General features: G+C 35.7%; 1 protein-coding gene across 1 annotated transcript in view; it reads left to right on the top strand.

Annotated features, from left to right (window-relative positions):
• MACROD2 (mono-ADP ribosylhydrolase 2) overlaps nt 1-23340 on the top strand; it is a gene marked incomplete at both ends in the record, with an annotated part of 2062459 nt that overhangs the window by 1153672 nt on the left and 885447 nt on the right. The window lies entirely within an intron of this gene.

Genomic DNA, 23340 nt, shown 5'->3' with positions numbered 1-23340 from the left:
CCTAAATATGTTTTCTTAACATTAGGTGGAGATGAAAGGAATTCTCTTTTCTAGATGGATTTGGTGATATTTACCTACCTGCTTTTCTTTTGAAGCATGTCCTACCTTTACTATGTCTCAGTTACACCAGGAAAATAAAACTATGAGAATAGATTGTAAGAACCCAAGAGTAAGTTAATTTGGCCAAGACTTCCTTGTGTTTTTACACATAGATTGAATAACTTTAGTGAAATCATCTAGTAGGGAAAGAGTTAACTCTTGACTTCTTAGCAGGCTGTCTAGATATAAGCACAGCTTTGGAATGCACATGAATAATGGTTTTATTATTTGTAAGGAAAACATTGAAAATCACATGTACTTAGACAAATCTGGAGGGTTTCTGTACTTCTTATGGTTGACTATATGAAATGCATTTTTCAATGTAATATTATAGTGACTTAGCTTGAAATAAGAAAACTTTTTGCAAGCTCATTTTATAGCCCTCTTAATCTTTGCATAATTATTCACAGAGTGGCATATTTTATTTTACCTTTGTTGTTTTTTAATTTTCTGTTTGAAAATGAATCAATATATAAGACCCCATTCTGTCTCAGAGGAGAGAGGTAAAGTTCAAAGAGAATGGAGTAAAGTAAACTATGGAGCCAGTTGGTTAATTTTGTTCTTTATAGCAAAGTAAGGGAAATCGAAACAGGTATGCACATTCAGGGAATAATTAAAATTTTGCCAATATGGCTTATTGATTTAAAAGAGCAATGGGCAGAAGTACTTGGAAAATGGACTTGTATAGAAATTTCCAACTTGGAAAATAGGGATTTAAATATCTGAGAAGAATCTGCTAATGAATTCATTGGCATCTCTAATGATGAGTTTCTAAATGCCAAGAAAAAAGTAAGAAGTAAAAAATGCATTCAAAACAGTTCTAAATCAAGCACACACTACCATGCCCAGCTCGCTACTCACCTTTTAAATAGGAAAAGCAACTGTCCCTAACTGTTGTCTGTTGTTGTGCTACTTGCTACAATTAGAGATAGAATAAGAATTATGAACTAGGTCACATTTTATCAAATCATCTGCAGATGGGCTATAACAATACCCTAGATGTTTTAAGATTGGATTCAGTCTTCCTTAATATATCTGATGGTGATTTTGAAGAATTAACTATATGTTACTTGAGTAAAATTGGCATGTGATGCTAAATTGAATTTTTTATTTTAGTAAATAAAACGAAGTAGGAAATATCTTTGAAATAGGAGTCTGTGTTCTCGAATAGTTAACCAGAGTTGCCATTAAATGCCTCATCCCTTATTCATACAAATAATCCTTCCTTCCTTCTCTTTTTGAAGGAATAAATGAGAAAGTCTACTTTTGTCATATTCTTTTCCACCATTACATACACAATAATGCTCGTGTGTCCAAATTCTGATTGTTTGAGGTGAAGCAGAAAATTCTTAGAATAATAATGATCAGTGTAACATGTTTTGTACTATAGGCATGTGCTCTATGTACTTACCACAATAGGTGGATAGTGGTGGTCAGTCTAATTGGACTGTTTATTAATATGGAAAACAAACTCAAGCCTATTTATTTATTTCAAGGAAAATTTCTAACAAACCCTTTACCAGAGTGGCTTAGTGTTTCTTCTGCCAGTTATCACTATGTGACCATGGACAAGCAATGTCTAAACTTCATGGCCTCAGTTTCCAGACCTAAAGGGTCAACAGGCTATTGCTATTATCACAGAACTATCCAACATGAAGCTCTGGTGGGGAGCAGTTGGCATAATGCATGCAAGATGACTGAAGAAATTTTTGACAGGAATACTTTTAGCAAAAGGTTTATTCATAGTTCATGATTTGGCAGTTGAGGAGATGGGACCCTTCCCTGCCTTAATATATATTCTGAACGCCAGACCTCTAGACATCCTCCACACCATTTCTTGGTGTTTCCATTGCATCACTACCTGTAACTGCCTTAAAACTGTAGTTTAATTTTTAACTCAAAACAATACTCTCATACTCAATTTTCTCAAGCTATGTGAGGTATGGCAGCAAAGTTATAAAAATAAATGTTGAGGAAATAGTTAAACTGGAATAGTAGATACACAAGGAAGCAGCCAGAAGGGAGCATGGCGCATTTTATAATGGAGATACACAACTTCATTGTTTTGGATCAGTCAGGTTTTGCTGCAGCTACACCTAACCTCAAAATGCCAGTGCTTTATGGATAGTTTTTTTTCCATCTTGTATTTTTAATACCTAGAATTCAAAACCTACTTAGTCAAAGAACAGGAAATTTGCAAAGTTACATATGGACTTTAAAAAAAGTCACCTCACAATAGAAGGAAGAATGCCATGTCTGTTCCTATTTTATTGCCATAAATACTCACACAGCCCTGCCTACATAAGAGGGGCCAGGGGAAAAGGTCCATGAATAAATTGCATATTTGGTTGGCATCACTTTTTTTTCTGAAATTAAACCAAGGCTTTAGGGACAAAGCAGAGGAGTCTAAGATACCTGCTTTGATTTAAATTTTACCAAAGGAATATAGTTACATTTTTATTGGAGGTAAAACAAGTGGTATGATTATTCATTTATTTATTTACTTGATAAGCACTAATAAGACCAAGACATTATTAGATGTCGCATAAGACATGAAGGATATAATAGTTGTCTTCAACAAGCTCATTAAGTTCAGTCTATGACTTGAGTATTCTGTAGTTCTCATGTAACTTTTAAGTATCTTCCACGGTTGCTTGAAATTTTATAATTCATGAGCAATTTATAATGGTCAGGGATTTTTTTCCTCTGAGGTTTTTCTTTAAAATACAAATACTCATGAGCTAAGTTGATAATTAATTTTTAAGTACCTTAATATGAAGGAAGTTTTCAAATTACTTTTCAATTTGCCAGAATAAATTAGATGATGATAAAAGGCCCTGAGCACCTGAGGCTGGGAGGAGAAAGGGAAGGGACTTGAGAAAACAGGACACAGAGTGTGCTATTAAGTAAGTGTTTTTTTACTTCCCGGTTTTTGAAAAGGCTTTTAATTTTAAACAAAGGATAAAGAAATGCTATGGTCACACATGACTATCTAGAAATAATGCAGTGATTTAGGTCTTAAATATGTTGTAGATAAAATTTTTACTATGAAAATTAATTTTATTAATATAGGAGAGAACATTTCCTGACCTTTCTCACTCTCTCTGGAGAGTGTCCAATCTTTGTAATGGCTTGTTTTCAATATCTACCCACATGGTTACTTTAGGTACTAAAAAAAAAAATCAGTAATGCTAATGGTTCATTTTATACTGGCATTTCTTTTTCTCTGAATGATTATTTAGTGCAGCCTTATTAATACCAGGGAATATTTAAATTTAGGATTTTCATCATATTTTATTTTTATTATCAAAATGGATTAAAAAAAACTCACCACTCTTTCATGCTTTTTAGACCAATTTTTTTGCAAATTTCTGCAAATTTCTTATTCCTTCCATTTTAAGTCTAAATATAATGTAGTTGTTTTTCTCCATCTTTGAGTTTCCCTGGGACAAAATTCAAATATATGCAAATTTATTTTTATATACATTCTTGACAATTTTGACATTGTTGATTCCACTATAGGTAAACTAAAAGTTAACACAGGATAATTAAAAGTTAAATGTATTGAACATCAAAACAGGGACACATTTTAAAGAAAATTCTAGAGGTGTATATTTTCTCTAACCTTAGGAAAGATAAGAGATAAGAGAGAAGGAGAGAGAGAGAGAAAGAGAGAGAGAGAGAGAGAGAGAGAGAGAGAGAGAGAGAGAAAGAGAGAGAATTAGAGAGAGAGAGAGAAAGGAGAAGGGGGAGGAGGAGGAGGAGGAAGAGGAGGAGGAAGAGGAGGAGGAGGAACAGCAACAATAAACAAGCAAAAATCAGGTTTTAAAATAATAGAATTCGAGTGTATGTACCCCAAGAAAGAAAGAAATAACCAGGCCAATGAAGTCAAGCTTTAAATTATTTTGATTTGAGGAACAATATTATATCCTAAGGAAATTAAAACTACACATGCACACAATATTTTTTGACTGTTCATTACCTAAGACATACCTGTGGAAATGATGTATTATCAACATAAGCAATGATCAGAGATTCTCTAATGATTGTGTTTTTTGGAAAATAGAATAGCATTGCAATTGAAATGTATGTACCATAGTAAACTGTGAGCATATTCAAGAAAGTTGAAACAAGTGGAAGATTTTTAAAAGAAAAATGAACAGGATTACATGAAATATTTTGAAACAATAATTGTTAACTACAATTATGAATAACAAGGATGGTACCAGTCCAAGATTGAACTGATAGTTACCAGCAAAAGTCCTTGCAGAAGTACTTTTTGTATAAGGTTATCAGGGAGCTGTGCATGTGAACCCTTGCTTCATGACCTCCTGATTTATTTATTTATTTTTGTGAGGGTAGCACAATTGATTCCATTTTGATTCTGACAATTTTCATTGTGTGTTGGTGAAATTCTTGGTGGAGACTCAGGCAAAAGAGAAAGTTCCTATTAAGGAAAGGCTGATAAATAAAAATTAATGATATTTTACCAATTATCAATGAGCACTGGTATAAAGGATGACAGATGCCATCTTTCATATCATGCAATCTTTATTCTGTTTGTGAGGACGGCAATATTTTATGAGGATTTTTCTAACTTATTCCTAATTTCTATTTCACCCTTCTATGCAATCTGATATTAAAGTCCTCTATAGCAAATTCTTCTACCACCAGCTTCATTTTTAGAAACTTAATCTGTGCCATTGCAGAAGGTCTCAGTAGTTTCTGCAGTAAACATAACAAACACTGCCTTAAATTTGTCAGTGATATTAGATATTTGAGAAAACTCATTGAATGATAAAGTACAGTGCACCCAGTCTGATGTTCTTTGAGTGACATTATGTAATAGAATAATAGATCTTTTGTTAAAACAATGATCATAATCTAAGCCAGATTTTACTTAGGTTAAAAAGTATTTTTCTATCAAATATAAAAATATATGTATTTAGTGACTTTATGTGGTTACAGACAGACTAAAAATTGGGTAGTTGTTTAAATGTTGTGTTACTATAATTTCCACGATTATCATTCAAGATGATTTATTGAAAGGAAAAAATATTATAAATTTTTACTTGTAGGAACAACCCAATACCAAAAGATATCCCTCAAAGCTAGGTGATCTTAGCTGGGTGTGGCAGCATATGCCTATAATCCCAATACCTGGGAGGCTAAGACAGGAGGATTGCAGGTTTGAGGATAGCCTCAGAAATTTAGAGAGGGTTTTAACAATTCGACAAGATTCTGTTTCAAAATAAGAAAAATAGCCGGGCGTGGTGGCGCACGCTTGTAATCCCCGCGCTTGGGAGGCGGAGACAGGAGGATCACGCTGGTTTGGAGCCAGCCTCGCTGGCTTAAGAGACTCTGTTTCCACATAAAAAATGTTAAAAAATAGGTCTGGGAGTGTAGCCTGTGGGAGTGTATACCGGAGGTAGAAGGGCTTCCAGGAACCCCAGTACCACCAAAAAAAATAAAAATAATAATAAATAAGAAAAATAAAATAGGGCTGGGGTATAAGAGATAGAATGCCCCTGGGTTTAACCCCCAGTAAAAGAGACACACACACACACACACACACACACACACACACACACATTTTATACACACACTGTGTGTGTGTGTGTCTCTGTGTGTGTGTGTGTGTGTGTGTGTGTGTGTGTGTGTGTGTGTGTGTAAAATACTAGGTGACTTTCTTTTCATGAGTCATAGATCTTGAGAAGTAATAGTTTCTGATGCAGAAGAAAATACACCTCCAACTTCAGTGCTGCCGCAAGGCGTTGCAACAATAAGCAATTCTGGAATCCTGCGTTTGTTTCGCTGTGGTGTAGGTTTCCATTTTAAGGTGTAGTCAAGTGAATCTTATTTTCTTATACAAGTTCCCTTTTGTGTGGGTTTCCATGGCAATGACTTCTCAGCCTGAAATTCTTAAATGCTGGTTTTATTTCATTATCTGACTTTCCATTACAGGCCGTATCAATCAATGCAGTCCCCTATTCAAAGAGACTTTTGTAACCTTAAAAACTGACCCTTTAATCTGGTACCTCTGCTCCTCTGCCTGATGTGATGTCACCGTTTCCCAGCCAGTTACTCATCTCAAAGGCCCTTGTTCCACAGAGCTGTAGGTTTGATCTTCTTTGCTAGTTTCTTTTTAGGCAACAACTAGTCTTGATTCTCCACTGTCTCATTTATAAAGAATGATACCACATCTCTGTGTCTTTCCTACTTGGGTTCTAACAGCTGCGTGACTAATAATATTATTAATAAATGACAAAAACAAAAACATTTTTACATTTGTACTTCACCTTACAGTTTACAATATTACATTCCTATATATCATCTCATTTGTTATTCATATCATCTAGCTAAATGCCTCTGTTGCTTTGATTTAGCCAAAGTGAGAAAGGAGGACTATATCAGACTCTTTCTACCCCTTTCTTTTCTGCACACACACTTGATAAGATCTCCTAATTGGGCATGGGGTACAGAATATGTTTGTAGTCCTCTCTACTAATCAGGCTATTATTATCAGGGTACATTAAAAAAGTTTTCCTCTCTCAACATATACTGAAGTACCTTGGAAATTGAGGGGCACTTGTGCTTAGTTTTCTTGGAACTTTATCAAGACTGACTAAGAAAATTCTATCACCAATGGCTGGGCCACCTGCGGTGGCTGAGTCACCAGTGTGACCCACCTGTTAAAGTTTGCATTTATTGGTTTTCTCTTTATGGTGATTCTACATAGGGAAACAGACACCTGCTTACATAATTTACTTTCAGATTATACTTATGACACTAGGTTTAATTTTTTAAATTTTTATCGGTGCATTATAGTCTCACATCATAATGAAGACCATGTTGACAATGGCACACACTTACACAGTGCTTGGTTCCATACTCCCTCCAGCCTCCCCATTCTCTTCCCTCCCAATACCAATTGTCCAGATGGACAATGTTGAAATCACATGTATACACATAGTCACAGGTAGCATTTTCATTAATGAACCTCAGCGTTCTTCCTCTACTACCCTTCCTCTCTGGCTCCACTGAGAATTTCCTCCCTTATCTGGACTCCCTCTCGTATCCCAAATAGCTTAAGCATATTAGAGAAAACATATGTCCCTTCACTTTCTGTGCTTGGATAATCTCACTTAACAATGTCCTTTCATCTTCTGGCAAATGACAAATTTGTTCTTATTTATTGATGACTATAAGTCCATTGTGTGTATTTCCCATAATGTTTTAATCCATGCATCTGTTGTTGGACACCTAGGTTGGTTCCATAGCTTTGCTATTGTGAATTGTGCTGCTATGAATGTGGGTATGGATATATTAGTGTAGTTTCCTGGTTTCAACCCCTTTGGAAAGATACCCATGAGTGGTAAAGCTGGATCATATGGTTGAGCCATTCCCGGTTTTGTTTTGTTTTGTTTTCAGAACTGGGGATTGAATCCAGGGGCATTCTATCCTTGAGCTATACCCTCAGCCCTATTTTTAATTGTTTATTTTGAAACAGTCTCATTAAGTTGCAGAGGGCAACATTAAGTAGCTAAGGCTGGTCATGGACCTGCAATCCTCCTTTCTCAGCCTCCTAGGTACTGAGATTACAACTGTGTGCCACCACTCCTGGCCCATTCTCAGTTTTCTAAGGAATTTCCATAATGATCCCCAGAGTGGCTGAACTGGCTTGCACTCTCACCAACAGTGTAGAAGACTTCCTATTTCCCCACATCCTCACCAATATTTATTGGTATTTGACTTCTTTATGTTCGCCATTCTGATTGGTGCTAGATGATTGGGGTTAGATGAATTCTCACAGTTGGAGTTCTGTGGCCTCTTGCTTCGCCTCAATCCTTGGCTTTGTTGCCCAGAGTTTCTTGGGTCCAGAGAGCCGGCAGCCCAGCTCAGGTGGGCAGGCCAAGATGGCGTGGCCCTCCGCAGCAGTGGCATTCACCAGGTCCTGTTCTGCCTACTGAATTTTATTCTGCTGTGGTTCCCTTTTTTGTGTTTTCATTTGTATGTCTCTTCACTGTTTTGTTTTTCTTGCCATGGAGCTGCCTTTTTGGTAGTTGATTTTCATTTGTTAAAACTACTGAGATGTGCTTCATCCCACAGATGCCATTTTTCGTTTTAGGAATGCCCAGATTGTTTTTTTTTTTTTTTTAATGTTGTGTTATCTCATTTGAATTTCCCTTGGAAGCAGATCCCAAGACAAGGATTTGTATGCAGGTATTTAATTCAGGAGGTGATAAGACAGAGGAGAGGGGAAATAAGAAAGGGAAGGAAAGAGGCTGGAAGACCTATGAGGGGCAGGGAGTACTACTGAACAATTGTCACCGTTGGACAACTGAAACTCAATTGTGCTGGAGCTCCAGCCTTGTGGAATGTGCCTCAGAGTTATTCTATCTGGAGGTGAAGGAAGGCTGGGCTGTTGAGTTCCTAGGCCCATCAGCTTGTTAAGGACTGATCCTGGGACATTTACTCCCCAGCCCTTATGTCTGTTCCCGGACAGGCTGAGGGAAAGACTACAGGAAAGGAATGATGTCCATGGAATTTGCTGGTGGATGCTGTGAGTCGGCACGCAGTGGGACAATGAGCCCCAGGCAGAAACACACGGGGCATAGACACCTCCTGAATCATGTATGTAGGTGAGCTTTACTCTTATAGATGTAATTTCAGGATAAGTAAGCTTTTCAAAATAATTTGTATGAAAAGGGAGGCTTGAGTCTGGTAAAATTGGGAATCATTGTTTTAGGTTTTGCTATTCATAGGACAATAGAGTATTCAATATGCTAAACATATATTATTCATTTTTTAACTTATTCTGGAACTCAGACATAAAAATTCTTCATTTCTTTGATTTAAGTATAATGTGATATAGATATTACAAGGATAGTAATTAATGTAACCAGTGAATAACTTATAGAATATATGTGGTTATAAAAGCTTAAAAGGAAGACAAATAGGATCACATATTTTGTCATCTGGCTTGAATATTTTCAAAATCCATAATATTAAACCTTGATTCTTCATGCGAATTGCTAAAAGAGCCACCCAAGGTTGGCTGTATGTAAAAGCTTTAATTGGAAGACACATAGCATTATTAATTTTATTAGGAGGTTACTTTTGATATTACTGAATATAAGTTTTCCTTCAAGATATATCTTCCTTTAATATTTTGAGAAATACATTCTTATATTTTCTATAAAAATTCACATTATAGCCAGAATTAATTCTTCCTATATGAGGGCCTGAAACTTTTTGCTTAATCTCAATCACAGTTGGAAAATTTTTTTAGTCACTAATATATTCTGCAGATTTAAGCCTTCTAGCAAAGACCAAGAAAACTATATTTAACAAATTTGGTTGAATTTGTAAACTTAATTATTTTTAGTTCTTTTATCAGGCTAAGGAACATTCCTAGGAAAATCATTTCTGGTTTGTACAGCAGTGTCTTCCAGAAGAAATACTGGCCCAGCACACTGTCAAAGAAAGTATATTACAGTGAAATTTGTATAGACACAGTAAACAGATTTGCAAGGCAAGCTTTCATCTTGAGTGCTTTATTTTCTCCTGACCTGAGCAGCAGTTATTAGATCACTGCATCATGAGGAAATAGTCAATTCAAAACACGAACTAGAGTCCCGAGCCTGCCATTAAGTTTGAACAACTGAGCAATTTTGGCATATATCTAGAGGGTTAATAGTTTAGAGCAAAGCCAATAGCTTTAAATTGTACTTTTTTCTTGCAAATGCTTAGATTTATTTTTTGGGGAGAGCAATTTCAATGTATAGAATCTAAGCCAGTCGTAAGCTGTTGAACTGGGAGACCAAAGGAGCAAAAACAAATAAAACCCAATAAAATTTAAAAAATAAAAATAAATCTGTCAGTGGTAAGAACGTTTTCTGGACTTGTTTATGTACAATTCAATGGAGTTGTGAGGAGTATTTTATTTTCTAATGGAGAACATCTCACAGACTGGTTGCAAGCCACAACCTAACTATCATTGTTTTCTCCATACACAACCACACACTTCTAAAGGAGTAAAAGGTAAAATACTTGCTTGGCTGGGTAGCTCAGGGATTGGGTCAGTGTTGTATTTATAATTATGGACTAATTTCTTCTAGTTCATATGAATTGAGTGTGTTAGTGTAGTCTCACCATCTCTTCTAAGCCTATGTTCTATAATTTTTCTTTTTTCAAGAATTTTAGTAGGCAAGTTATTCCATACATAGAAAAGATTACAGACAGAATTAAGAGTCATGATTTACATTTGTTACAGGAAAAAGAAGCCAGAGGAAAAAGAAGGGTAGGTTGATATATTTAGGCCAAGCAACAACTGGGTGGAAGGACTGCCTCTTCAGTGTTGATGACACTGTGTTCATATGCCCCGTGCATCTCCATCTACCATCTCAGCCTTGTTGGGATAGGGTGGTTCTGAGGGCCAGAGTTGTGGTTTGAGAAAGAAGCATGGGAGCTGATGAGCACTTGGGTCAACAACACCCACGTGATCTCTAAGAAAGACACAGAGGAAAGTATGCCTGGCTAGCAACTCATCAACCAATTGGTGATCAGTAGTGGATTTTACCTGTATTTCTTTAGCATAGCATTTTTCAGGTCAAACGAGACTACTATGTATTGCCAGTGGGAGATTAAATTAGTGATGACATTGCAGTCACCCTAGAGTTGACAGGACCATGCTTATGACTTGGTCTTACTATCACTTTCTATTTAGAAATAACACCCTGCTTACTACATCACTTTTATCAAATAGTGTAGCTTAGAGGTTATTAGCTTCATACTAAATTTAACACACTCTTGAATTCTGCATGAATCTCAAAACCTGCTGGCTTAGTTATTATTAATACTTAAAAGAAATCTTATATATCCTATGTGTTTTTCTTCCCTTCTGAGGAATAATTGAATATTTTGAAATGATACAACAAATACAAATCTTATATGAGATGGATAACAAATACTAGTAAATGATAACTAGGTGATGGGCAGTTGCTAGAGACTTGTGTCTTCTAAAAAAAGCATACATCAGTATCCGAATCCCCAGTGTTTAGAGATGGTAACCTACCACCTTCAGCTGCCTTTGGAAGGTAATTAGGATTAGGAGAGGTGATAAGGATGGGGCGTATGATGGAATTCATACCCTTATAAAAAGAAACACCTAAGAATATTCTTCCTCTCATTGTCTCTCTACTCTATGAGAACACAGACAAACATTAGCTATCTGAAAGTCAGAAAGTCCTCAACAGGCAAAAAAGAACGCTACACTTGATATTGGACTTTGGAGCCTCCAGAGTTGTTAATATATAAATAAAGTTCTGTTGCTGAACTCATCTGAATATTACATCATTGTCCTAAGCTTACTAAAACAGTGGGTGTGTAGACATTCATTATACTATTCTTTCTATTTTTGTATGTTTAAATTTTTCTTTTTTTTACTTTATTTTATTGGTGCACTGTATTCATACATCATAGTGGGATACATACTTTTGTAGACATACATGCACACAATGCCCAGTCAGCCCCCACCCGATCCCCACCCCATTCTCTCCCCATCCCTCCCTCCCATGCTTAGCTTAGTGGTTGACATCTAGTATTAAAGCAATTTATCCAAAATTAAAAATGATAATCTCACATAACAGTTTCAGTTGTCTGATATCAAGCTTTTGATGACTTAAAGATAACTTTTCAATATTTCTTTTTGCTTTCTTTCTTACCAGAGAATTTTTTTTTCTATTTTTTAGGTGAAACTATCATATATTTATATATTTATTTTTCAGAAAAAAAATCTATCCTAATATGGAATATGGACTCTAGGTACCCACAATGATCTTGAAAAAGAACAAAGCTAGAAGATATATATTTTCTGATTTCAAACCATATAAAGCTACAATAATTGAAACAGTGTAGTACTATTCTAAAGGCAGATATATAAACCATTGGAGTTAAATAAAAGCCTAGAGCTAAATTCTTCCCTATATTGTCAAGTTATTTTTGACAAGGTTTCCTTGAACATTTGGTGGTGGAAATAATAATCTTTTAACTAAATATTGTTAAAAATAATAATTACATTGAAAAGAATAAAATTGGACCTTTACCTAATCCCATATACAAATAATAACTCAAAATATATAAAAGACCTAAATATAAATCTTAAGACTATAAACTTTTAGAAGAAAATCTGGGTCGTAAAACCTCACAACATTGAAATTGGCAGTGATTTCTTGGATATGATTTCAATGGCACAGGCAACAAAAGGGTAAACAACTCCCTAAAAAATAAAAGCATATTGTATATCCAAAGACAATATAAACTGAGTTAAAAGTTACTGATAGAATGGGATAAAATATTTCCAAATGCTATATCTGAAGGTATATTAATATTCCAACTAGAAATCCTAAAAATTAACAACAATAAAGGCAAACAATACCATTTAGAGATAGGTAACAGACTAACATAAATAATGAATCTCCACAGATAACCAATCTTAGTTGTCTGTTGGATGGAAAATCTTGTTTCTCTAGTTCTGATGTGTGTTACCTATTTCTTCTTTGTAGTTAATCTCTTTGAGTATTTTCTTTAGTGCTGGTTTTGAAGACATAAATTCCTTCAGTTTCTGTTTGTCATGGAAACTTCTTATTTCTCCATCTAATTTGATAGAAAGTTTTGCTGGGTAGGAAATTTTTGGCTGGAAGTTGTTTTCTTTCAGAGTTTGGAATATGTTACTCCAAGCCCTTCTGGCTCTCATAACTTGGTTTGGGAAGTCTGCAGTGATTCTAATTGGTTTGCCTCTGAATGTCACTTGGCCCTTTGCTTTTGTTGCCTTTAAGATTCTCTGCTTGGCTTCCACATTGGTCATTTTGACAATTATGTGGCGTGGGGATCCTCTTCTCCGATCCTGTCTAAAGGGAGTTCTATAAGTTTCCTGGACCTGTGTATCGACCTCTTGCTCTATGTCTGGAAAATTTTCTGCTATTACTTCCTTGAAGAGATTGTTGATCCCTTTGGTTTCACTTTCTTTTCCCTCCTCTATTCCAATTATTCTTAGGTTAGCTCTCTTAAAATGGGCCCATATTTCTTCAATATCACATTCCTGCTGTCGGATATTTTTTTCTAGATTAGAAACTATGCGTTCATTTTTGGATTGCTCATCTTCTAAGAGCGAGATTCTGTTCTCCATGTGTTCTAATCGGTTGTGCTTTGAATTGAGGCCTTTACTTCATTAATTGCATCCTTTATCTCTTTTTGGCTCTGAGTTCTTTTCGAAGCACCTCTATTATTTCTACAGTTATTTTCCTGATTTGATCTTCTAGAAATCTCTGATTTTCTGTTTTATCTTGTTCTGATGTTGTGGGGTTGTGTGCATTCATTGCTCCAGTATTATTCCTCTTTCCCATGATTTCGGAAGTTTGTGCCTTCTCTGGGTTCTTCCCTTGGGTCACTATGACTTCACTTAAGGTGTTCTGGATCTCGAGTCAGTAGTATCTCAGACCCCACTACTCCTTTACTGGGTTGTATCACAGAGTCTCCGACCCAGAGAGTCGATAGAGGCTGCTTTAGACTGTGGGGGGTGCCAGGTTGCATGTTCTCCTATGGTGTGATATCTCTGCCACCGCCCCTCTCCCACTGGGTCAAGTCCTAGGGAGTACAGTACTGGGATTTCTTCTCTGTGGCCCGCAATTTGACTCACTGTTCTTGAGTACGCAGATATAGCTGTACTGAATTCGATGAATTCGCTGCTGCTGCCGCCAGTGGCAATATGGCGCAGCTTGCTGCTACGCCCTCAGCTGTGGGGCTGTAGTTTTTCTTCTTGGTTTTGATTTCCACTCTGAATCCCGGCAGCGTGTGCTGAGCTCAGACAATGGAGCTTTAGGTGATCTCTGCGCGGAGAAATCCCACCTGGCTGTTCCGCAGTGGCTCACCTCGGCTTGCTGTAGCCGTCCCGTGAATTCGCCAGTGCCGCCAGCAGTATGGCGCTGCTGCCGCGTCCTCGGGCTTGAGGATCTCCTCTGTGGCTCTGTTCTCAGTCCGCTTTCCTTCTGGAGCCTGGTGATTTTTTTTTCCTCTGGTGATGGTGATTTCTGGCTATGAAAGGCGCTGATTTTGTGATAATGGAGATTTGTTGTTAGGGGGGCTCTTAAGCCCCGCTTTTCTCGGTCGCCATCTTCCCGGAAGTCCTCTAAATTTTTCTATAATAAAACAAAGTTAAGTGTTTAATGATACAAAAGAAAATGATCCCCAATATGATGTATGAATATAATGCACCAATAAAAATTTTTTAAAAAGAAAATGATAGCCGGGCGTGGTGGCGCACGCTTGTAATCCCCGCGCTTGGGAGGCAGAGACAGGAGGATCGTGTAGGTTTGAAGTCAGCTGCATTGGCTAAGAGACCCTGTTTCCAAAAATAAAAAAGTATAAAATAGGTCTGGGAGTGTAGCCCGGAGGTAGAAGGGCTTCCAGGAACCCCAGTACCACCAAAAAAAAAAAAAAAAAGAAAAAGAAAATGATAAATGATAACAATATGTACTTCCTAGGATTTTGATCAGGCTAAATGAAGCAATATTTATAAATGGCTCAGTGGACTACATAGTAATATTCATTAATGATAATTTATACAACAAGCATATATGGAACAACTACTGTGTTCCAGTAATACTCAGAGTACTTGGAATATATTTGCCCATGTGGAGATTAAAATCTACTGGTAGTGGTTTTCATTTTTACTACTAGATGATTTCACAACATTTCTAGCTGCTGTAACTTTTTTGTTATTGCATTCCTGGGAAATTGTCTTATTATCATTATATATTTTACTTTATTTGTTTGACTACCAAATCTTTGAAAAAAATAAGAAGATAATGAAGTTAATAGAGATCCAGCAAATGACAGTTCTGTGGTATGGTAATAACATAACCTTCTATAAAGATAGTTGGCTATGTGATGAGTCTTATAAAGAAAGCAGAGGCTATTTCTGAAGATCGTGTTCTATTGGGCAGTCTGATGAATAAACCAGGAAGCTGCCTGGAAGAACAAATGAAGCTAACCATTAAATAAAGTTCTAGAAACAGTCAAAATCTAGAATCAATGATTCAAATTTTCATATAAAAATTAGATATGTAGAGCATTGCTCTAGTAAAAAGGAATAGCTAGAATCTATGATAAATGCTTTAAGTTTTTTGAAGTTTTTTGACTACTATGGGGAATCAGGTTGTATATGAAAATCTCTTTAGCATCATGAATAAGAAATTGGTGACATGTTGTAGAGCTTAAAATAAAATTATTTTTCTATCAACTCCATCTTCTATGTAAAAAACTGCGATATACTTTTTTCCATTAACAATATCACAATTGTATCACTCAAGACATATATTAAGTTCATGGGAAGGATAATATCTTTATAGTGGAGAAAACCAGCAGACAACACCTTACTCAAGCCATCCTGATTCACACCACCAGCAATGACATGTATCAACATCATAAAGCTTTTGATATGATGGATTAAGAAGAGCACTACATCATTGCCATCATGTTCTTGCAAAAAAATAAAATAAAATAAAAAATAACTTTAGTCATTAGAAACTATCAGGCAAAGCCCACGGAGGACACTCAACAAAATAACTTTTCAGTACTCTTCAAAATTGTCAGTCATAAAAAATAGGGAAGGTGAGCATTTGTTTCTTTTTATTGATATGATATACTCATTGTTTTTCAAATGTTAAGCTAGCCATACATTTCTAAGGTAAATCCCATTTCGCTTTGGTGTATTATTCTTTTAATTTTTGTTGGATTCATTTTACTAATAACCTACTTATGATTTTTTATCTATGTTCATAAGGTTATAAGGTAAGTTAGTCTGTACATTTATTTTTCATTTTCAGTAATGGGGATTGAGTCCAGGGGCATTCTAAGTTGTGGAGGGCCTCACTAAGTAGTTGAGGCTGGCCGTGAACCTGCAATCTTCCTGTCTCAGCTTCCCAACTACTGGGATTACAAGTGTGGACTACCAATGTCAGCTTTGTAGTTTTGCTTTCACTGTGATATTTGTCTGGTTTTTGGTATCACGGGATGAATTAAGTGTTACCTCTCCTATTTTTTTCTATTTTTATGTTAGAGTTTGTAAAACATTAATATCAATTATTTAAATGTTTAGAAGTACATTTAATAACTTTAAGATATTTATCTTAAGAGATATATGTATATATACATATATATACACACACATTGTGTGTGAGTTTGTGTGTATGAGTAAGAGAGAAAGAGAGAGAGAGAGAGAGAGAGAGAGAGAGAGAGAGAGAGAGAGAGAGAGGCATTCTACCTCTAAGCTATACCCCTGGCCCTACTTTTTATTCATTATTTTAAAACAGGCTCTCGTTCACTAGGAAGCTGAGGTAGGCTGCCATCCTCCGATTCTCCTGACTCAGTTGCCTATGTACTAGGATTAAAAGTGTCCCGTGCCTGTCAGTCTTTGGATGCAGGCTGCACCAAGAGGGGCTGGAATACTGAGGAAGGATGTAAGTAGCTCTCCTCAGTCAAGGGTAATTTCTGGAGAGGACTGATAGCTGAGGGCTGTGTAACTGGCAATAGTCCCCAAATCTGGGCAGCATGACCTCCAGTTCTGCAGGGAGACTGCACAGTGCATCTCAGTACCAGACACCAGCACAAACCAGGATTCTTAAACATCTTTGTCTCGCTCCAAAACCCAACTTATTCAACAGTTACATGTCCTCCCTTGGACAGGATTTTAAAGTAAAGACTCTAGAAAAATAAGAATTCAGATAAAATACTTTTCTTCTTTTAGTAAAACAAGTAAAAGGGTGCTAGGCCAAGAATTCTGCAACTGCTCTCCAGAGCTGAGCCATTTGGATCCATTTGTAGATATTGTTTACTAACAGAGTCTTCTTTTTATTTTCCTCAGAAATCAGCATCATTTTCTCTATATGTATTTGTACCTCCTTGATTCCATATTTTTCTGGGCTGTATTGTTCATTTCTAAGACTAAATCACACACTCTCATTTATATTATAGCCAGGGATAGGTACATACCTGTAATTCCAATACTTGGGAGGCCGAGACAGGAGGATTGCAGGCTTGAGTTCAGCCTCAGCAACTTAGTGAGATTCTTACCAACTTAGCAAGATCCTGTTTCAAAACAATAAAAAAGTATACATTATATGTAGTGAGGCCAGCTTGTACTGTCTTATGAGAATTGATTGTTAAAATTAAAAAAAATTGTGAGCTAATTACTAACATAAAGCCTTCATTAAAAGTTATATTATATAAATTTATAATTTAGTAAATTATATAAAAAGGCATTAAACCCTCAGCACTCGTCACTTCCTGATAATCTTACTATATTTTGCTATAATCAATACTCTAAGTTTGAACCTATTGCACCCGTCTGGTGGAAATACTACATAATAGTGAGCGTGTGTCTCTTTCCAATCCCATAATATCACATAGGTAGTATGAACTTTACCACTGTGAGAATGTTTGCATAAAAGAAATCAATAAATTCCATAAATTAGGGATTGATTTATCATTTTATCGATTACCCAGACTTTAGAAAGAAAAGAAGAAATATTGTCAAGGAAGATTAAAACTGTAATTTTCATATGGGAAACACTGTGAGTACCAACAGAATCTGAAAATATTCCTCTTGTATTTGAAAATAATTATTCGATTCAGCAAAGCAGCTGCTTACTCATTGACAAATAAGTGAAGTTATGAATTTTCCCGTGTTATCTTGCTTTTGTCTTATTCATTTGTCTGAATGTAAATATCATCAAACAGTGACATTGGAACTGTCTTCATGTATATATTATTTATTTTTAAACTTTTCTTGATGCATTGTAGTCTCACATCTGGATGCAGTTTATAGTTATGGTGACATACATGCACACAGCACTTGGTGGGCTTTCCCTGGCTCCCTTCCCACTGCCTTTTCACCCCATATAGGATGTTGAGAATGACAATGATTTTTCTCACATAGGTAATTGTGCATATGTATGTGTATGCAATATATATATGGAATCATAGAGGTTCTTTCTAAAATTATTTTAAAATATATCCAGTGCTATCAATTTTAGAAACAAAATTTTACGGATATAATCTTTAGAAATTATAAACATAGTAAAGGTAATTCAAAATTAAAACAATGCTACTTAGTGAAAGAAATGCATGAAAGCACAAAATACTCTGATCTTCTTCCAGTAATAACTCTTCTCTTTTTTAGCTGAAATATCAAAAAATATACCATTTGACACAGACACACTCATAAATAAATAAGCAGTAGTTGTTGTTTATGCTTTGCTGAGGGCATCAGCACATGTTTCTTGACCATTATATCATCCAGAATGAATGGTGTGGCAGGTAGAATAATAAAAACAGTACTGGACTTTTAAAAGTGACCTTTCAAAATTAATATCAGTGGCATTAACTGGTTTTATATCAATTATGTTGTTTTTAAATGAATAAAAACCCAAATACCTACCATTTTATTGCAAAGGAGCCTAGTAAAATACATAGAAAAGTGTGAGCTAAATTTGAACTTCACTTCCTGTTACAAAGAGCAAAGAAATGGATCTGCAGTAAGGTTGCATAAATGCTCTAAAGGCTTGTTATAATGCCTTTCAGGGAAGAGTAACTGTCATGTGAATTCTATTTTCAATTTCATAAAAATGTGCTTATCTGGTGAATTACAATTACTGCTATTTCAATCATGTGTATTCACGGATATTTGTGGGTTAGAGTCAGGGGAAAGAAAGATGAGTTATTTTCTGGTGTTACACAGTATTTATACCTTAAAGCAAGTCATGTTTCTTTTCTCCCGTTTCTATTGGTTAAGCATCCATCTCCTTATTTTGTATATGGTACACATTTTAGAAAAGAAGTTGCTATGGTTTGGAGCTGGAATGTCCCCTAAAGGCTCATGTGTTGAAGGTTTGGCTCCCAATGCACAATGTTCAGAGGTGGAGCTATTCAGAAATTTTGGATCCTGAGGGCTCTAACTTTATCAGTAGATTAATATATTGATGGATTCATATTCTGAATTGACTATTGGGAAGTGGTAGAAAATTTAGGAAGTAGGGCATAATTGAAGAGAGTGGGTCCATGGGGTTTTGTCCTTAGAAAGTTATATCTCAACCCTGGCCCCTTCCTTCTTCCATCTCTCTCTTATTTTCTCCTCTTTCCTCTTCCTCTCTCTATCTCTCTCCTTCACTCCTTATGGACACCATGAGCTAAACAGCTTTGCTTCCCCACACCCTTTTACCAGGTTCTGCCTTACCACAGGCCCAGAAACAATGGAGCCAGCTAATCATGTATTGAAACCTCTGAAATGATTAGTTGAAATTGACCTTTCCTTCTTACATTGATTTTGTTAGGTATTTTGTTATGGCAATGAAAATCTGACTAAGGTGTACTAAACATTAGTAAGGTTGTCATGTTATTGTTCATTTAGTAGCAACACCAAAGCAGAGTCAAGTAGTCTTATAAGTGATGGTTTTTTGTTTGTTTGTTTGTTTGTTTGTTTTGGTGGTACTGGGGTTTCTGGAAGCCCTTCTACCTCCGGGCTACACTCCCAGACCTATTTTATAATTTATTTGGAAACAGGGTATCTTAAGCCAGCACGGCTGGCTTCGAACCTGCGCGATCCTCCTGTTTCCACATCGCAAGTGTGGGGATTACAAGCATGTGCCACCACACCTGGTGTGATGGCTTTTATATTGAAAATCAGAGACCACAGGCAAGATTTTCAATTGCCTCATTGGAGTCTAGAGACATGGAAGGACTTGGTATGAGTGATAGTTACTGAGTGCAAAGAAATTATATAGCTATACACTTGGAATGTGGATAGTGTACTTTCTTCCAATTTACTATATGTTGATTTATACCTATTATAGCAAAAGAACAAAAACATAGAAGAACAAATAGTTCTTCATTATTAAAAATGTAAAACAGTACAACTATGTTATATCAGAGATGAATAAGGATTTCAATGAACATTTCTCCAACAAAGGTATAAAAATTTTCAATAAGGAGAAATATAAATTAAAATCACAATGAGATACCATTTGTTCTTGGGCCCCACTGATACCTAGATTGGTCTAGTTCATATGTCTGGCCAGGTAGATATTTCCCCTCTCACCTATTCTGTGTGTCTTATTCTAGAAATTATGGCTTGAACAAAACATAAATCTTTCTTAGAGAATTACAGCTTTCCTAGAGAAAATAGCTTTTCTCTTCTAAATAGTCTAAATAAACTCTCAGGGTTTTATTTTACTTTTGAATCAGGCATTTTACCTAACTCAACTCTAGTAGAAATTATTTTTAAATTATGGCTAATTAAAAATCTTTCTCTTAAAATAGTGGCAATGGCACATTATGCAACATTTTTTTTTTTTACATGCAATACCTAAGCCTTAATATATCAGGGGAAAAATACAAATGAATCACACATTTGCCAATTTGTTAGTATTTCTAATTAGCCTATTGGTCTACCTGCACACACTTGAACACTGTAGGTTATTACTCATGAGAATTATTTTACTATTAAGCTGAACAAAACACTCCATAATATCCTATCTCTATGGCTTTATCACCAAAATATAGCATTGCAACCTTACTGTAAATAATTTTCAGATGTGTTCTAACCATTCTCCATGATAATGAAAATATGGGACATGAAGAATAAGCATCTGAAGTGGATAAATTGATGTTTACTTCATGCCTTTATTTATTTTGCATATTGTGGTAATTTTATTTAAATGGAGAAAGAATACTTTTTCAAAATTCAATCTCAGCTGGGCGTGGTGGCGCACACTTGTAATCCCGGCGCTTGGGAGGTGGAGACAGGAGGATCGCACAGCTTTGAAGCCATTTGTGCTGGCTTAAGAGACCCTGTTTCCAAATAAAAATGTATAAAATAGGTCTGGGAGTTTATCCCGGAGGTAGAAGGTTTTCCAGGAACCCCAGTACCACCAAAAGAAAAACAAAAAAATTCAGTCTCAGCCATCTTCTCATGGGATTGTTCAGTCTCAGCCATCTTCTCGTGGGATTGATTATGAAATCAATTTCTTCCAGATTTTAAATCTTGGTTCAATGTGAGAATTCTGACATATTGCATTTATACTTTTCTATCACTAAATATTAGAAAATCTTTTTAATTTTCTATGGCAAGCGAGGGGGATATGGTATGGCACTCCAAATGTGTTCATACTATTTGTATTTGAGAAAAATGTCAGTAATGAACTTGGAGGGCCAGTGCTGGTGATTTTACCATTGTATATAGATAACCTTATATGATAGCATTTCCAATTTTGACAAATTTGGCTTCATAATAATTGAATGATATTCAAATTTCAAGTGTGTGTATGTCTTAAGACATATACACTATGAACAAATTCAAAGATACAGTGTTATTCTTTGGAATAAATTAAAAAGCAGTTTTCAGAATTGGATATGCCAGCTTGAGACAACACTGAGCTTCTTTCTAAAATAACTCAGATGTGATAAAATAGAGGTATCCAGAGTTAGTGAGCCATCAGCTAGAACCATATCAGAGATCAATCAATCTGAAGAAATAAAAAAAATGTATGCCTTTAAAACTAATACATTGCCTTCTTTTAAATAATGAGTTAAACCTTTTTGGAAGCTTCATATTAGTATATTGATATTCTGTTGAGAGCATCAGTAAACCTGTAATACAATGAAAAGAGTGTACCGATGTGTGTGTGTGTGTGTGTGTGTGTGTGTGTGTGTGTGTGCATGCACGCGTACGCACCTGTTCTTACATATGTGTTTTAAGTCCACTTCCCTTCCCTGAATTATTGCACCTGAGATTTTGGGGCAGCAGTCAATGCTTTTATAACACCTTGTTGATGTGGTTTGAGAATAACATTATCATATCACAGAAAGAAAGCTGATCTAAGAATTTGAAAATTAATATTTGAAGCCAGTCATTAATATCTCAGAACTTTGGGGGCTGAAACAGGAGGATTACAGGTTCAAGGCCAGTCTCAGCAATTGGGTGATGTCCTTCAGCAACTTAGCAAGACCCTGTTTTAATAAAAAATAAAATAGGGCTGGGAATGTAGCTCAGGGTTAGAGTACTTCTTGAAGAGTTCTACCTCCAGTATGGCTGCTGCTACTACTACTACTACTACTACTACTACTACTAATAATAATAATAATAATAATAACATTTGAGTACTGGCTTCTCTAGTTAACTGCTGTGCAGGCCTATCTTTTTTATCTTTGAAATGGGTTTAAGAAAATGTTCCCTAAGTTAAACCAAGTGTTAGAATACAGAAAACTCGGAACCTTTATACAAGCAGTAAGTATGTAAAAATGGTATCATTGCTATGGAAACCAGCATGACAGTTCCTTAAGAAGTTAAACTTTATGACCTAACAATTCTATTTCTAGGTTTGTACCCAAGAAAATTAAAAACATATGCCCAAATGTCAGCTTATACATGAGTGTTCATAGTGTCGTTATTTATAATTGCCCCAAGGTAAAAATGATCCAGATGTCCAGCAATTGATGAATGGATATATAAAATGTGGTCTATCCAATCCAATCAATGAGATGTAAATAATAAAAGAGAATGAAGTACTTATCCATGTTACAACATGGATGAAACTTGAAAATGCTATGCTAAATGAACCAAGCTAGTCACAGAAGGCCACATGTTCTGATTCTTCTTGCAAAAAAAAATCTAGAATAGGCAACTCCACAGATAGAGTGGCCTGATTGTTGACAGTTGCTGAGTGAAGGAGATGGGAGAGAAATGGGAAATAAGTGTCAATGGGTTATCTCTTTAGAGTGTCAAAAGTTTTACAGAACTAGATAGTGGACTATATAACTCTGAATATATGAAAAACACCATTTGTACACTTTTAAATTATAAATTTATGGTATATTGATTTGAGCTCTATAAAAACTTGAAAAGCCCTTTCACTATCTGTATCACAGGATCATTGTAAAAATGAGAGACAAGTGGAAAGTCCTGCAGAATCTGAATTGCATTTAGGAATTCATGCTACTGTATAGAGAGTATCAGAGCCTCTGTGTGTGTAGAACTGTATGAAAGGAATCTCAATGTCTTATCACGGGGACAGTTAGAGAGCTAATGTCATTCAGGATGCTTGCTGTCAAGAATTTTAGAAGAATTTGATTTTAAAAGACGGAAAGTACAGACAATGTATGTATAAACTGTTTACTTTCTGTTGG

Source organism: Muscardinus avellanarius (assembly GCF_963383645.1).
Source record: "Muscardinus avellanarius genome assembly, chromosome: 19".
NCBI classification, from domain to species: domain Eukaryota; kingdom Metazoa; phylum Chordata; class Mammalia; order Rodentia; family Gliridae; genus Muscardinus; species Muscardinus avellanarius.
Note: the sequence above shows the minus strand (reverse complement) of the source record. Positions and strands in the feature narration are given on the sequence as shown.